The sequence below is a fragment of the Mesoplodon mirus genome (assembly GCF_964341445.2).
Source record: "Mesoplodon mirus genome assembly, chromosome: 2".
Lineage (NCBI taxonomy): Eukaryota > Metazoa > Chordata > Mammalia > Artiodactyla > Ziphiidae > Mesoplodon > Mesoplodon mirus.
In genome coordinates this window covers 40,545,417-40,561,548 of record NC_138977.1, presented here as the reverse complement: position 1 = coordinate 40,561,548, position 16,132 = coordinate 40,545,417, and positions in this window count along the sequence as shown.

The window sequence follows — 16,132 nt, the reverse complement described above, 5'->3', positions numbered from 1 at the left end:
GTGCAAGGAGGGGAGAAGCCAGGCTGCAGAAATACAGCAAGAGCCTACAATTTACGTGGCTTTGCCACTGAAGTGTGGGCTTTTTATTATTACGCTAGACCAGATGTATTAATTACTGATATAAGACTATTTTTGACTACCAGAGGCCTTTTGTTTTGTTTTGTGTTTCTTTTTGAAATTGAAGTATAGTTGATTCACAATGCTTCAGGTGTACAGTAAAGTTTCAGTTATACGTATATATGAATCTTTTTCAGATTCTTTTCCGGGATATATTCTTTTCTTTCACAAGATATTGAATACAGTTTCATGTGTTATACAGTAATACTATTTTATATATAGTACTATTTTATATATAGTAGTGTGTAGATATTAATCTGCACACTATTTTATATATAGTAGTGTGCAGATGTTAATCCCAAACCCCTGATTTATCCCTCCTCTCCCCCTTTCCCCTCTGGTAACCATAATTTTGTTTTCTATATCTGTGAGTCTCTTTCTGTTTTGTAAATAAGTTCATTGTATCATTTTTTTACATTCCACATATAAGTGATATCATATGATATTTGTCTTTCTCAGAGGCTTTTTTTATTATTTGAGATTGACCTCAAAAGTCATAGCACCTACACATTAATTTATTCAAGGGGTGGGAAAACAACTAACCCCACAGAGCAGGTTTGAACAGGCATGACAGAGGAGTATAGAGCTGTTTTCTGACTATACCATGAGTCCCGCTGGGTCAACATATCAGCTATATATTCAAATAGAATGCATTCCCTATTATACCTTGAAACCTCTGGGGATGTGTCAAGCTGGCATCTTACCTGAATTACAAATAAGTGAAATGTGTCAAGAAACTCCCTTCATGTGTAATAAATTATAACTTAAGCTTCCCAACAAGAAAGAAGTAAGGATACTGGATTAAAAGATCCAAATGGATCTATATGTTGGTTTAATCTTTGCTGTGGTTTCCTCATCTAGGGGACTGGGATTAGATAAAAGGTCTCTTTTAGTCAGAAAAGTCTAGGTTTTGAAAAGGTTACAGCACATACAGCCTGCCCTAGATCAGGGACCAATGAATTCTTCAGGGTCTGCTCCACTGGGCCAGCAGCACTCAGACCAGCATATCTGGTCCTAGAGGACTGCAGTGCTTTGCAGTGATAAGGGAGAAATATTTCTGAAATGCAGACGGACAAGTAAAGGGGTGCCTTCCTTTGGAGACCAACGTGTGGTTGAGGTTGATATGACTTCTTTGCTGACACTTTCCATATTATGCACTTGGCAGCTGTGATCTGGGAAACCCCGAGCACTTCACCGTGTTCTCTTGAGTGCTAGGTATTATCATCTTGCTCTCCTTCTCCAGTGAGAAAGCAGAGTCTGAAAGACGTCTGTGGCTGGTGCTCAGAGGAAGAACCTCAAATAAACCCCAGATTCCGTGTTCTGAAATTCACTGTAACCCCATTATCCCCATTTGAACTACGACACTGTCCTTTACTACAAGAGAATAAGCCAAAAGAGTGTGAACAATTTTTATTTCAATTAATCCCCTCTCTTTGGACCTTTTGCCAATATGCACTGTGTTTATGAAAGGCATCCATTATTTATTTGATTAAAAAACAGAAAGAAAAAGCCCTCCTAAATCAGAGAGCTAAAGATTAATCATTTTATGGTATGATATTCTTTTTGTCACGGGTGACTGTTTTTGAGGAATTTAGATCATTTGTATTCAGTCTTTTAAAGTTCCTGCTAGGAGATGTTGCTTCAGCCCTAGAGTTTTTGTTGTCCCACTCTGCTGTCTGCGCCAGCCTCTACCCTGAGACTTCGCCTGGGCTAGCAACTAAAGAGTTAACACGGATGGAGAAGGTCTCCATAGCGGTGTCTGGACTGTTGGTGCCCACCAAGCCCTGGTTGTTAAATATTTTATATTTCACCCCTGGATGGAGGCTCAACTTCTCTCCACCAGAAAATATCTTTTTATCTTCTATAATTCTCCCCCCGCTTCAAAGATGAAGTTCCTCACTTCATTTCCAAGCCTAACTCTACTAGTTGTTATTCTTTATTCTGTCCACTCCCAAGACTATCTTTTGTGTGTGTGTGAGTGTGTGTGTGTGTGTGTGTGTGTGTTAGTTGGGTACCTAGGGTAACTTTTTTTTTAACATCTTCATTGGAGTATAACTGCTACACAACGGTGTGTTAGTTTCTGCTTTATAACAAAGTGAATCAACTATACATATACATATATCCCCACATCTCCTCCCTCTTGGGTCTCTCTCCCACTCTCCCTATCCCACCCCTCTAGGTGGTCAAAAAGCACCGAGCTGATCTCCCTGTGCTATGCGGCTGCTTCCCACTAGCTATCGATTTTACATCTGGTAGTATATATAAGTCTATGCCACTCTCTCACTTCCTCCCAGCTTACCTTTCCCCCTCCCCATGTCCTCAAGTCCATTCTCTACGTCTGCGTCTTTGTCCTGCCCCTAGGTTCTTCAGAACCATTTTTTTTTTGATTCCTTGTATATGTGTTAGCATATGGTATTTCCTTTTTTCTTTCTGACTTACTTCACTCTGTATGACAGACTCTAGGTCCATCCACCTCACTACAAATAAATCAATTTCATATCGTTTTATGGCTCAGTAATATTCCATTGTATATATGTGCCACATATTCTTTATCCATTCATCTGTCGATGGACACTTAGGTTGCTTCCATGTCCTGGCTATTGTAAATAGAGCTGCAATGAGCACTGTGGTACATGACTCTTTTTGAATTGTGGTTTTCTCAGGGTATATGCCCAGTAGTGGGATTGCTGGGTGGCATGGTAGTTCTATTTTTAGTTTTTTAAGGGACCTCCATACTGTTCTCCATAGTGGCTGTATCAATTTGCATTCCCACCAACACTGCAAGAGGGTTCCCTTTTTTCCACACTCTCTCCAGCATTTATTGTTTGTAGATTTTTTTGATGATGACCATTCTGACTGGTGTGAGGTGATCGCTCATTGTAGTTTTGATTTGCATTTCTCTAATGATTAGTGATGTTGAGCATTCTTTCATGTGTTTGTTGCCTTTCTGTATATCTTCTTTGGAGAAATGTCTATTTAGGTCTTCTGCCCATTTTTGGATTGGGTTGTTTGTTTCTCTGATATTGAGCTGCATGAGCTGCTTATAAATTTTGGAGATTAATCCTTTGTCAGTTGCTTCATTTGCAAATATTTTCTCCCATTCTGAGGGCTGTCTTTTCATCTTGTTTATGGTTTCCTTTGCTGTGCAAAAGCTTTTAAGTTTCATTAGGTCCGATTTGTTTATTTTTGTTTTTATTTACATTTTTCTAGGAGGTAGGTCAAAAAGAATCTTGCTGTGATTTACGTCATAAAGTTTTCTCTTTATGTTTTCCTCTAAGAGCTTTATATGTCTGGCCTTACATTTAGGTCTTTAATCCATTTTGAATTTATTTTTGTGTATGGTGTTAGGGAGTGTTCTAATTTCATTCTTTTACATGTAGCTGTACAGTTTTCCCAGCATCACTCATTGAAGAGGCTGTCTTTTCTCCATTGTATATTCTTGCCTCCTTTATCAAAAATTAGGTGACCATATGTGCGTGGGTTTATCTCTGGGCTTTCTATCTTCTTCCATTGATCTATATTTCTGTTTTTGTGCTAGTACCATACTGTCTTGATTACTGTGGCTTTGTAATATAGTCTGAAATCAGACAGTCTGATTCCTCCAGCTCCATTTTTCTTTCTCAAGATTGCTTTCGCTATTCGGGGTCTTTTGTGTTTCCATACAAATTGTGAAATTTTTTGTTCTAGTTCTGTGAAAAATGCCACTGGTAGTTTGATAGGGATTGCATTGCATCAATAGATTGCTTTGGGTAGTAGAGTCATTTTCACAATGTTGATTCTTCCAATCCAAGAACATGGTAAATCTCTCCATCTATTTGTATCATCTTTAATTTCTTTCATCAGTATCTTATAATTTTCTGCATACAGGTCTTTTGTCTCCTTAGGTAGGTGTATTCCTAGGTATTTTATTCTTTTTGTTGCAATGGTAAATGGGAGTGTTTCCTTAATTTCTCTTTCAGATTTTTCATCATTAGTGTATAGGAATGCAAGAAATTTCTGTGCATTAATTTTTTATCCTGCAACTCTACCAAATTCATTGATTAGCTCTAGTAGTTTTCTGGTAGCATCTTTAGGATTCTCTAGGTATAGTATCATGTCATCTGCAAGCAGTGACAGTTTTACTTCTTCTTTGCCAATTTGGATTCCCTTTATTTCTTTTTCTTCTCTGATTGCTGTGGCGAAAACTTCCAAAACTATGTTGAATAATAGTGGTGAGAGTGGGCAACCTTGTCTTGTTCCTGACCTTAGAGGAAATGCTTTCAGTTTTTTACCATTGAGAATGATGTTGGCTGTGGGTTTGTCATATATGGCCTTTATTATGCTGAGGTGAGTTCCCTCTATGCCTACTTTCTGGAGAGTTTTTATCATAAATGGGTGTTGAATTTTGTCAAAAGCTTTTTCTGCATGTATTGAGATGATCATATGGTTTTTCTCCTTCAGTTTGTTAATATGGTTTATCACATCGATTGATTTGCATATATTGAAGAATCCTTGCATTCCTGAGATAAACCCCACTTGATCATGGTGTATGATCCTTTTAATGTGCTGTTGGATTCTGTTTGCTAGTATTTTGTTGAGGATTTTTGCATCTATGTTCATCAGTGATATTGGCCTGTAGTTTTCTTTCTTTGTGACATCTTTGTCTGGTTTTGGTATCAGGGTGATGGTGGCCTCATAGAATAAGTTTGGGAGTGTTCCTCCCTTTGCTATATTTTGGAAGAGTTTGAGAAGGATAGGTGTTAGCTCTTCTCTAAATGTTTGATAGAATTCGCCTGTGAAGCCATCTGGTCCTGGCCTTTTGTTTGTTGGAAGACTTTTAATCACAGTCTCAATTTCAGTGCTTGTGATTGGTCTGTTTATATTTTCTATTTCTTCCTGGTTCAGTCTTGGAAGTTTCTGCTTTTCTAAGAATTTGTCCATTTCTTCCAAGTTGTCCATTTAATTGGCATACAAAGATCTCATGATCCTTTGTATTTCTGCAGTTTCTGTTGTTACTTCTCCTTTTTCATTTCTAATTCTATTGATTTGAGTCTTCTCCCTTTTTTCTTGATGAGTCTGGCTAATGGTTTATTAATTTTGTTTATCTTCTCAAAGAACCAGCTTTTGGTTTTATTGATCTTTGCTATTGTTTCCTTCATTTCTTTATCATTTATTTCTGATCTGATCTTTATGATTTCTTTCCTTCTGCTAACTTTGGGGTTTTTTTGTTCTTCTTTCTCTAATTGCTTTAAGTGTAAGTTTAGGTTGTTTATTTGAGATGTTTCTTGCTTCTTGAGGTAGGGTTCTATTGCTATAAACTTCCCTCTTAGAATTTCTTTTGCTGCATCCCATAAGTTTTGGGTCATCGTGTTTTCATTGTCATTTGTTTCTACGTATTTTTTGATTTCCTCTTTGATTTCTTCAGTGATCTCTTGGTTATTAAATGGTGTGTTGTTTAGCCTCCATGTGTTTGTATTTTTTAGAGATATTTTCCTGTAATTGATATCTAGTCTTATAGCATTGTGGTCAGAAAAGATACTTGATATGATTTCAATTTTCTTAAATTTACCAAGGCTTGATTTGTGACCCAAGATACAATGTATCCTGGAGAATGTTCCAGGAGCACTTGAGAAGAAAGTGTATTCTGTAGTTTTTGGATGGAATGTCCTGGAAGTATCAATTAAGTCCATCTTGTTTAATGTATCATTTAAAGCTTGTGTTTCCTTATTTATTTTCTTTTTGGATGATCTGTTCATTGGTGAAAGTGGGGTTTTAAAGTCCCCTACTATGATTGTGTTACTGTCGATTTCCCATTTTATGTCTGTTAGCATCTGCCTTATGTATTGACGTGCTCCTGTGTTGGGTGCATAAATATTTACAATTGTTATATCTTCTTCTTGGAATGATCCCTTGATCATTATGTAGTGTCCTTCTTTGTCTCTTGTAATAGTCTTTATTTTAAAGTCTATTTTGTCTGATATGAGAATTGCTACTCCAGCTTTCTTTTGATTTCCATTTGCATGGAATATCTTTTTCCATCTCCTCACTTTCAGTCTGTATGTGTCCCTAGGTGTGAAGTGGGTCTCTTGTAGACAGCATATATATGGGTCTTATTTTTGTGTCCATTCAGCCAGTCTATGTCTTTTGGTTGGAGCATTTAATCCATTTACATTTAAGGTATCCCAAGACTCTCTTAAGGGTATCTAATCCCTCCCTCTGAAGTGGCCCTTCCCCTTCACCTATAAATGTGGGCATATTTCCTCCATCCTAAAAACACCTTCCTGATGTATGAGTCTTCCAACTTTGTTCTTTTTCAAGATTTAAGAACATTATCTCAGGCCTTCTCTTTTCATAAGAATTTTTGAATCAGTTTGTCGATTTCTGCAAAGAATACAGCTTCTATTTTATCTTTTTAAAAACTATCTATCTATTTATTTATTTGGCTGCCCCAGGTCTTAGCTGCGGCCCACAGGATCTTCATCATCGTGTGCAGGATCTTTTAGTTGTGGCATGTGGGAACACTAGTTGCAGTATGTGGGATCTAGTTTCCTGACCAGGGATTGAACCCGGGCCCTCTGCATTGGGAGTGCAGAGCCTTAGCCACTGGACCAGCAGGAAAGTCCCCCAACTGCTGTTTTTATAGAGACTGCATTGAACTGTAGATCAGCTGAAGGGATATTGCCATCTTAACAATATTTGGTTTTCCAGTCCATTAACATGGGATATCATTCCATTTATCTAAAACTTAAAATTTCTTTCACGAATGTTTTGCAGTTTTCAGTGTATGAGTTATGCATTTTTTGGTTAAATTTATTTAATTATGTTGAACATCATTAGCCATCGGGAAAATGCAAATCAAAACCCCAGTGAAATACCACTACACACCCACTAGAATGGCTAAAATTTTAAAAAAGGCAATCACAAGTATTTTACTTTTTGATGCTATCATAAATGAACTGTTTTCCTAGTTTTATTTTCCCCTGCCCTTTCATCCTTTCTCTTCCCAAACCACATGTTTCCATGAGCCAGGTCTGATCTAGCAAATCCCACCACTGCCCCAGAAATGTGAAGGAAAACCACACTCCTTCTGTGTGTCCCCTCTAGTCTCAATGCTCTGCCACAGCACTGCTTCACTTCTGATACCAGACGTGTGAGTTTTCCACACATCAAACAGTCCTCTGACACCAGCTGGGTATCTTATTAACTTGATTCTGATAGGTAGATATACCTGGAGATAGTGTTAGATCTCACATGTTAAGGGTTTAGTTCCACAAGAAAGTCCCCTCCCCACTTCAGATGCCCACTTCAAGTCCAGGTTATTTATTACCTGTGCTTCTGACCAATAAACTATAGATTGGAGATTCCAAAGACCCCCTCTTCAGGTTCAGTTACTTTGCTAGAGCTGCTCATAGAACTCAGGAAAAGAGATTACTTACTAGATTATTGGTTATCATAAATGGATATAATTCAAGAACAGCCATATGGAAGAGATGCATAGAGCAAGGTGTGTGGGAAGGGGAATGGAGCTTCTGAACCCTGTCCTTTAGGCTTCGTTATATAGGCACAATTGATTAAATCATTGGCCATTGGTGACTGAATCAATTTTCTTCTTCCAATTTTCTTCTAATGACTTTATTGTTTTGTTTTTTATTTTTGGTTTTCTGATACATTTGGAATTTGTTATTTATGTTGCAAGGACCAGGAATCTAACTTGATCTCCCTCCAGTCTGATTGATAATTATGTCAATACTTTTCATTAAATAAACCACCATCAAAATGCCACATCTGTAATGGACTAATTTTAAAATCAACTTGGATTTATTTTTGGGTTCTTTGTGCCAATATCATTCTATTTTTTCATCATTTTAATAAAGTAAGGCAAATTCTCCTTTGCCATTCTTCTTTTTCATAAATTCCTTCCTTATTCTTAGGCATTTATTCTGTCATATGGTAGTGAACATTGTTGGTTGCCTTCTCAGCTTTCCAAACATCACTCTCCTACTGGGAAGTAGTCATGCATTTTGGATGGATTGATCCACTCTTGGCCATGGGGATGGCCTCAGTTGGCCTAAGCCATCAGTTTAATCCTATTTATCTGGCTCTGGCTCATGAATTTGTTTGTGCGGGAATGAGACATAAACTGGTCTAATCAGAGTGAAACTTTGGACTTTTCATTAAAGGTTAGGAGAAATAGCAACTAGCCCTGGTGGCAGCAGTCTTGCAACCATGAGAGAAACAAGTCTGAGGATGATGCCAACACATGGAGGAGGACAAAGCTAGGATAATCGTAGAGAAATGAAACCGGGGTCTTGATGAAATTGTGCCTGTAGTCTACTCTACATCTGGAATTTTCAGTTGTACAAACCACTGAATTCCTTTTTTTAACTTTGTTAGGGTCAGGTTTTCTGTTACTCTCAATGGAAAGCCCCCTAACTGATACACATATGGGCTTTACGAGGATTTTCTTTTTAAAAATTAATATGAAAATGATCTTTCATTGTCTCCTAACCCTTCAATCTCCCCATTGGATACAAAACTAGATTCCAGCTCTTTAGCATGGGCCTTAAGCCTCGCTATGATCTGATTCTATCCCACTTCCCAGCCTTCTTTCCCATTACTGTTGTCCCTCTCCTGAACCCCACCACCTAAATCTCCCTCAGATTCATCACCCAATCCCCATCACTCTATTGGCACTCATGTATTTTCAGCCCCATATTAAAGGTGTACCCACATTTTGACATACAGTCCCCAAACATGTATTGAATGCCAAGTCCTATGGGAATAGCCTGTGCGAGGTGCTGGGGACACAGGCATGAGTGAGACATGAATACTGCTTTGTAGTGGGGGAGTCAGACTCATAAGCAGATGGCTTTGATATGACGTGATAAAGGCTTTCATAGACACCTGTATGACACCCGATGTATAGTGGTGATGAATAAGTATTTGTTAAACAAAATGGGATTTGAGGCCATGTTAACTAATACAAACATGGATTCTAGATCCTTAAAGTTAGGTGCATACCAAGATAAACCACTGCGAAGAGAAGCGAAATAAACATTGGAAATGAATAGGACCTTTTAACAAAGTATGGTCATTTAAGCTCTTTTCTTGTGATGTTTTTGTCTGGTGTTGGTATCAAGGTAATCTGGTCTCAAAAAAGGAGAATTGAGCTAAGTTATTTTTTAACAGCTTTATAATATTCCACAATTTGCCAGCACACCTCCACTTCTCCCTTTTGGGACTGCTGCTGAAGGCCCCAGGCTGCTGAATATTGAAGTGGGATGAGTAGAACCAATTGGTACTAAGAAGAAAGTGAGCCCCAGACACATACACTAGAGTAGAGTGTGGGCCAGTGAAAGGGGGGGGCCTCTGCTTTGTTCACCTTAGTAACCTCAGTCACCTTAGATACCCCAGTATCTAAGATACTCAGTTATTGCTTACCAAATTGCAAAAGCACTCATATCTTCCCCCTCAAAAAGCTGGACCTGCCTCTTGCTAACAAAGTCTTATTTGATCTCTAGGCTATTTGTTTCCTTTTCCAACATCTTTTCTTACCCTCTTCTCCTTAAAGGCTGTGTCTATCTTCATTTGAACCACAGTGACCTGTGAAAGAAGATGGACGGGGCCAGTCAGCACAGGGTCTGATCCATCCTGGATTCCAAACTCATCTGGGGCCCATCTCCTAGGACAAAATTGCTAACAAACCTGAGCTGTTCGTTTCTGGAGAACAGGTCCCTGAGAGCCAGGCCGTGCTGTCTCAGACCACAGCTGCCACTGTGTGAGTCTGTCAAGTTTTTATATGCAGCTCAACCCTGCAAATACACACTTAATTATCTCCCTCACCTTTTGCTCCTTCAAATGCACTAATTGAAAGGTAGGTATCCAATGTGACCATCTGGCAATCTTGGCCCTGGCCTCTGCAAATCCTGTCTCTACAGTGCCAGCCCGCCAATCTCCCCTCATGCACCCCTTTCAAACCCAAAGAGCTCAGAGCCTTAGAGAGGCAGGCTGGCTCAATCCTTGCCCTGGGAGTGCCGGCTGGACCTGTCCTTGGCTGCCCTTTGTTAACTGTTTCTATCACAATAGATACAGTATTTGAAAGTAACAGAACTATCCTTGTTTTAAAGTCTTCTACAAATGCTTCCACTTGGCTCTCCCCATAATTGTGAGTCAGTGAGACTAAGTTTAAGTTCAGGACTCCACGAGCACAACTTAGCAAGAGGCCATTTTGCATTATAAACAAGCATGATAGGCTTTCACATACTGGGTGAGAAGGAGGTCCCTGCTGGGGTCAAGCCAATTCAATTAAACTCCACCCAACAACCTCCTGTCAGAGAACTGAGTTAGTCCAAGATGATTCTCAGGTCATCAACTGTTTGTGTCACCTTAGGCCAGCCAAATTCTCTGGGTCTCAGCTGTAAAATTAAAGTCTTGTAGACTATGATTTTATGTATTTATTTATTTATTTTTCATTAAAAATTTTTTTATTGAAGTATAGTTGATTTACTATGCTGTGTTAATTTCTGCTGTACAGCAAAGTGACTCAGTTATAGATGTATATATTCTTTTCCACTATGGTTTATCAGAGGATATTGAATATAGTTCCCTGTGCTATACAGTAGGACCTTGTTGTTTATCCATCCTATATATACTAATTTGCATCTGCTAATCCCAAACTCCCAATTCTTCCCTCCCCAACCCTCCTTCCCCTTCAGCAACCACAAGTCTGTTCTCTATTAGACTATGATTTTATAGATGTAGTGTCACCCATTCGGTATGGAGCAGAGGCAAGTCACTGTGGGATACCCTGTCCTTTCCCATTAACAGGTTTACACAGATGAAACTTGATTGGAAATAACATCAAGAGCAGCTTTGGGTGGTTAATTAAATCTTCTAATACTAAAAGGGGAGGAAGCATCATTGTTGCCAGATAACCACTGATTGTCCTTTTTGGCAGACGGGTGGGGCCGCTTGGGTCTTTTTTTAGTTGCAATTGGTGGGGCCATCCTGTGGCCTTCTTCCTGACCATTGCATCCTGTGGAGCTCCACCCATCCATCCTCATGGGAGTGTAGAGATACCCCTGCCTCCTTCCCAGTCCCAACACTTTCAGACTAGAGCAATGGAACCAATTTCTTGTTGTGTAAGAGCAGGTCTACCCATATTCCTATTGTACATATATGTATGTGTCTCCTTACTATTTGAAAATATTAATTAATGCAACCTCCCCCATCTTATGGAATTCTTCCCCATTTGCCCCTGAGAGCCTGCCCCTGCCCTAGATAGATAGAGTCACCCACTTCACAAACAGAAAACCAAGATTGCAAATACTCAATTATTAAATCTACCTGTGAAACAGAGACATTCAGGTGACCATTTGTACAGCAAGTTTCCCCCAACTACTGTGGGCCTGGAGGAGAGGAGGCGGGAATAAGGACAGTGAGGAAGATTTTAAGTCTGAGAAATGTCAAGCTTCTTCCAGAAGAAGCCTCACTTCTCACCTGTCCCAGTGGGCCTCCAAGTCAGTGTCCAGTTGTCTTCCCTTGAGGTCCACTAGTTGCCAGGGATTGGCACACACCTGTCCATCCTTCAGCCAGTGATGCTTGCCTCTCCTCCGACCTCTTCATGTGGGCAACTACCTGTTCAACAGCCCTGGACCCTTTTTGGCCACCCAGAAGCACTACCGAGAGGTGAAGCTGTGGTCTCTAGATACATCAAGGAGTGGTGGTGGAATGAGAAGGCAGCCAGTGCCCCCTGACCAAGGTGAGAAGACATGGAACAGTTTGAAATCCTCCACTGAGGCAGCATGATGGCGGAACACATGGTCCTTATTACACACACACACACACACACAAATGGTTCCCTGGGTTCCTCTCCATGTTCTTTGCCATCATCTTCATTCAATCTATCGTTGTATACAACTGGTCTCCCAGAGTCTACTCCTGTCACCCTTCAAGCCACAAAGCAGTCAGAGTGATTAAAAACAAACACATTATCACAGACATAGAAAACAAACTTGTGGTTACCAAAGGGGAAAGTGTGGGGGAAGGGATAAATTAGGAATTTGGGATACACACTACCATATATAAAATAGATAACCAACAAGGACCTACTGTATAGCACAGGGAACTATATTCAATATCTTTTTATAACCTATAATAGAAAAGAATCTGAAAAAGAATATATATAACAGATAAATATATATATATATATATATATGTGTGTGTGTGTGTGAATCACTTTGCTGTACACCTGAAACATTGTAAATCAACTATACTTCAGTAAAAAAAAGTCTACAAAAGACAAACACATAATACTGGCCATTTCTGTCTTTGGTGGCTTCTCACTTCACTAAGACTAAAGCCCAAGCACCTTCCCACTGCCTACAAGGCATTATGTGGTGTGGGGCCTGACTTTCTCTTCAGCCTCACCCAGATCCCATCCCCCTCACTCACCCTGTTCCAGTGATATTGGCTTTGTGGACAGTCTAGAACAGGCCAAACTCTTTCCTTCCCCAGGACCTTTACACTAACTGTTCTCACTAGCTGGAAAGTTCTTGCCTTGGTTGCTCCTATGACTACTCCACTGGTCAGATCTCAGCTTAATTGTTCCTTCCTGCATTAAGACAATTGCTCCTTCTATTCTCTATCTCCTCACCCTGTTTATTTCCTTCATAGTACTTATCACAATCTAATTTTTTATGTATTTGTTGACTTATTTATTATAGGTTTCTTCCCTCAGAATACAAGCTCAGCAAGGTCAAGAGGCACTCTATCTTGTTCATAGTTTTATCCAAGTGTCTAGCTCACTGCCTGGCACATATCAAATAGTCAATAAATATTTGTTGAATAAAAGATGTACCAAAATAACACATTTACATGCATTCTCACACATACATAATACCATTTATGCAGTGCTTACTATGTGTCAGGCATTGTTCTAAGCACTTTCCATGTGTTAACTCATTTAGTTCTCACATAACTCCAAATAGGTGTTATTATTATCTCCAGTTTACAATGAAGGCAACAAAGTCACAGAGTGGTTGACTAACTCCCCTAAGTTCACCCAGTGAGCTAGGTGAGGCTGGGATTGAACCTTAGCAGTCTTTCTCCAGCATCTGTGTTCTTAACTTTTATGCTCTTAAAACTCTGAACAAAGAACAACGTATTTAACACATTTTGAGTTTCCTGGTGTGGGAGACACTCTGAGCTGCCCACTCAATAACCATCTCAACACCCTGCACCCCTGATTCTTGCCAATAGAACTTCCTTTTGGTTCAGAGAGGCAATGTGGCCAGCGCCAGCACTAAGCCAGTCTTGGTAACGCCACTCCTGTTTGCTATTTACGCATAGTCTCAGCCTTTTTTTGCATATGGGGTGGCACGTGACCTAGTTCTGCCCAATGAGAGACCAGAAGAAGTCGATGGGTGGACGTCCTCTTATAAAGGAGACAGGCGGGAGCTGAGAACTCAAGGACGCCATTTTTCTTCTTGCTGTATATGTGGACCTGATCCTGGAGCTGCAACAGCCGTCACAGGACCTTGACAGAACCAGCGTGAGGATCAGAGGCCAACATGTTCTGATAGTATGTTAGAACTAGACTAACATAGGATAGTAGACTTAACTAACTAGGATAGTAGACTTAAAACACAGTAAGAACATGAGTCTGATGGCATTGTGAAACTGCTGAACCAAGCTGGGAATCACCTACTTCAGACATCTTGTTATAAGAGATAATTTAATATCAATATGCAACTATTTTTTAAACAGCTCTACTGAGGTATAGTTTAATTTAGGCACCATAAAATTCATCCATGTTAAGCATACAATTTTAGTAAATTTACAGAGTTGTGCAATCACCGCCACAATCCAGTTTTAGAACATTTCCTTCACTCCCTAAAGATTCCTTGTGCCAGTTTGCAGTCAATCCCCATTCTTACCCACAGCTCCAGGCAATCACTGATTTGATTTTTTTTGGTCTCTATAGATTTGCCTTTTCTGGACATTTCATAAAATATCTTTTCTGGGTTTTTTTTTAGTAACAAAGTATTCCTAACTGCTTTTCATGGCATATGGATATGCAAATTGTAATGAAACCCTCACTCAGGTGACAGCAAAATGAAGGAAAAAGGATGACCACCAATATGGTGTGGCGGAAAGAGCCCTCAAGACCAGGACACCCAGTTCTGGTCCCAGCTCTTCTCCTAATCAGCGGTGTACCTCTGGTAAATTTTAAAACTTCTCTGCGCTGATTTTTCTCATCCATGAAATGAGGGGATCCAAGTGAATGGCTTCTAAACTCCTTTCCAGATCTAAGATTCTAAACTATTTTCTTAAGAAACAAAGGCAGTACTTGAGTTATTTCAGGTCAAACTGTATCATTCAACTAAAACTGATTGACTTCTATAAATCTAAAGGGTTAATCATGTTAAGGTGGATAATTCTGCTAATGGGGAGAACTGAGGGTGTTATAAAATATCTATCAGAGAAAGAGATCTGTGTTGGGCAGGAAGATAATCGTATGCAGAAGAAAATGAGTGAATTGTTACAAAAGGGTCATGTTTGGACAGCTTGTCAAAAAGAAGGGTGAAGGATGCTTAGAATGTATTCTGTTTATAGTGTATCTGAATGCCTAGACATGAACATTTCTTTTGTAAAAGGGACTCTGGGAATTAGAGTGTTGTCTCATGATTGTAGATAAATAGGATCATATTTATCTTTAAAAGTTTGTTTGTTACTGTCAGCTTTTAAGAGATGTAATAGTAGGATTGTGGTTATAGATTTAAAAAAATGTCCTCTGGGAGATGGGACTACTCTGTATCATGATTGTAATAATGGTTACATGAGTCTACGCATGTGTTAAAATTCATGGAATTATACATACTGCAAAAAGGCAGTTTTACTTCATGTTAATTTAAAAATTAGAAGTCCTTACCTTTTAGAGATACATATTGAAATTATACAATATCTAGTATTTGCTTCAAAAGAATGTGGGAGAGAGGGGAATGTTGGGTACGGATGAAAGAAGATTGGCCATGAGTTGATAATTTTTGAAACTAGGTTCATTATACTCTTCAGGGATTCTGTATGCTCTCTTCTCCCTTTCTGTGTCTGTTCAAAGATTTTCATTTTTAAAAGTTAAAAGGAAAAGCATTGGTGAGCAAAAGTAAAGTTTCTTCCTGCTTGCATGTTGAAAAGAAGCTCATTTTTGACTTCCTGACTGATGGCTCTCTCTAAGGGAAGGAATACTCTACACAGGTAAAGTGACGGGAAAAATATATCATCTCTCTATATAATTTATGCACATTTCATGATGTGAAAAAGGATATTTTAATGTGTTTGATCCAGCTGGGCTGAGTACATTTTAAAAATTATCTTTATATTAAATCAGAATTAATGGTTTCCTGAGTTCCTGTTTATTATAGTCATCAAAATAATCCTTCAAATAAAATATCTTGAATTTTTACACCTCCCCCAGAAGATAGTATTACCATTTCACAAAGGAGAGAACCAAGGCTTAGCCGTACATGCTACATATCTAGCATAGTGGAGTCGGAATGCAAACCCAGATCTACTTCTAGAGACTGTGCTCTTACTTTCTGTGCAGTCAGATTTCTGGACTGGATTCTATTCCAAGCAGGATGCTTTTTAAAGGTTCTGTGTGCCTATCCTCCACTTCTGCCTGCTTCTGATCTAGCATCTCGTACCTGGGACCTTCTTCAGAGGACTCCCAAGGGCTACTGGTTTGCTTTGTCATAGCCCAGAGAGCCAAAAGTGCACAGAGTTTACACCCCCATAAACTGGCCCAAAGCCAGTGATTCACTGCGCAGGAGTACCAAAGTTCAACTCCCTTGCTTTGACTGAGACAAACTCCGAGGAATAATTAACACACCAGAGCTCCCCTGGGGATCAGGTGGAAGCAGAAACTTCGTCTGAAATCGTCCCCTTGCTCAGCATCTCCCACGTCCCTGTCCTGCTTCCCCTACTCCCTCACTGGCTTCTCCTGGGAGTGTTTCCCCCGTAAATCACTCGCTCATGA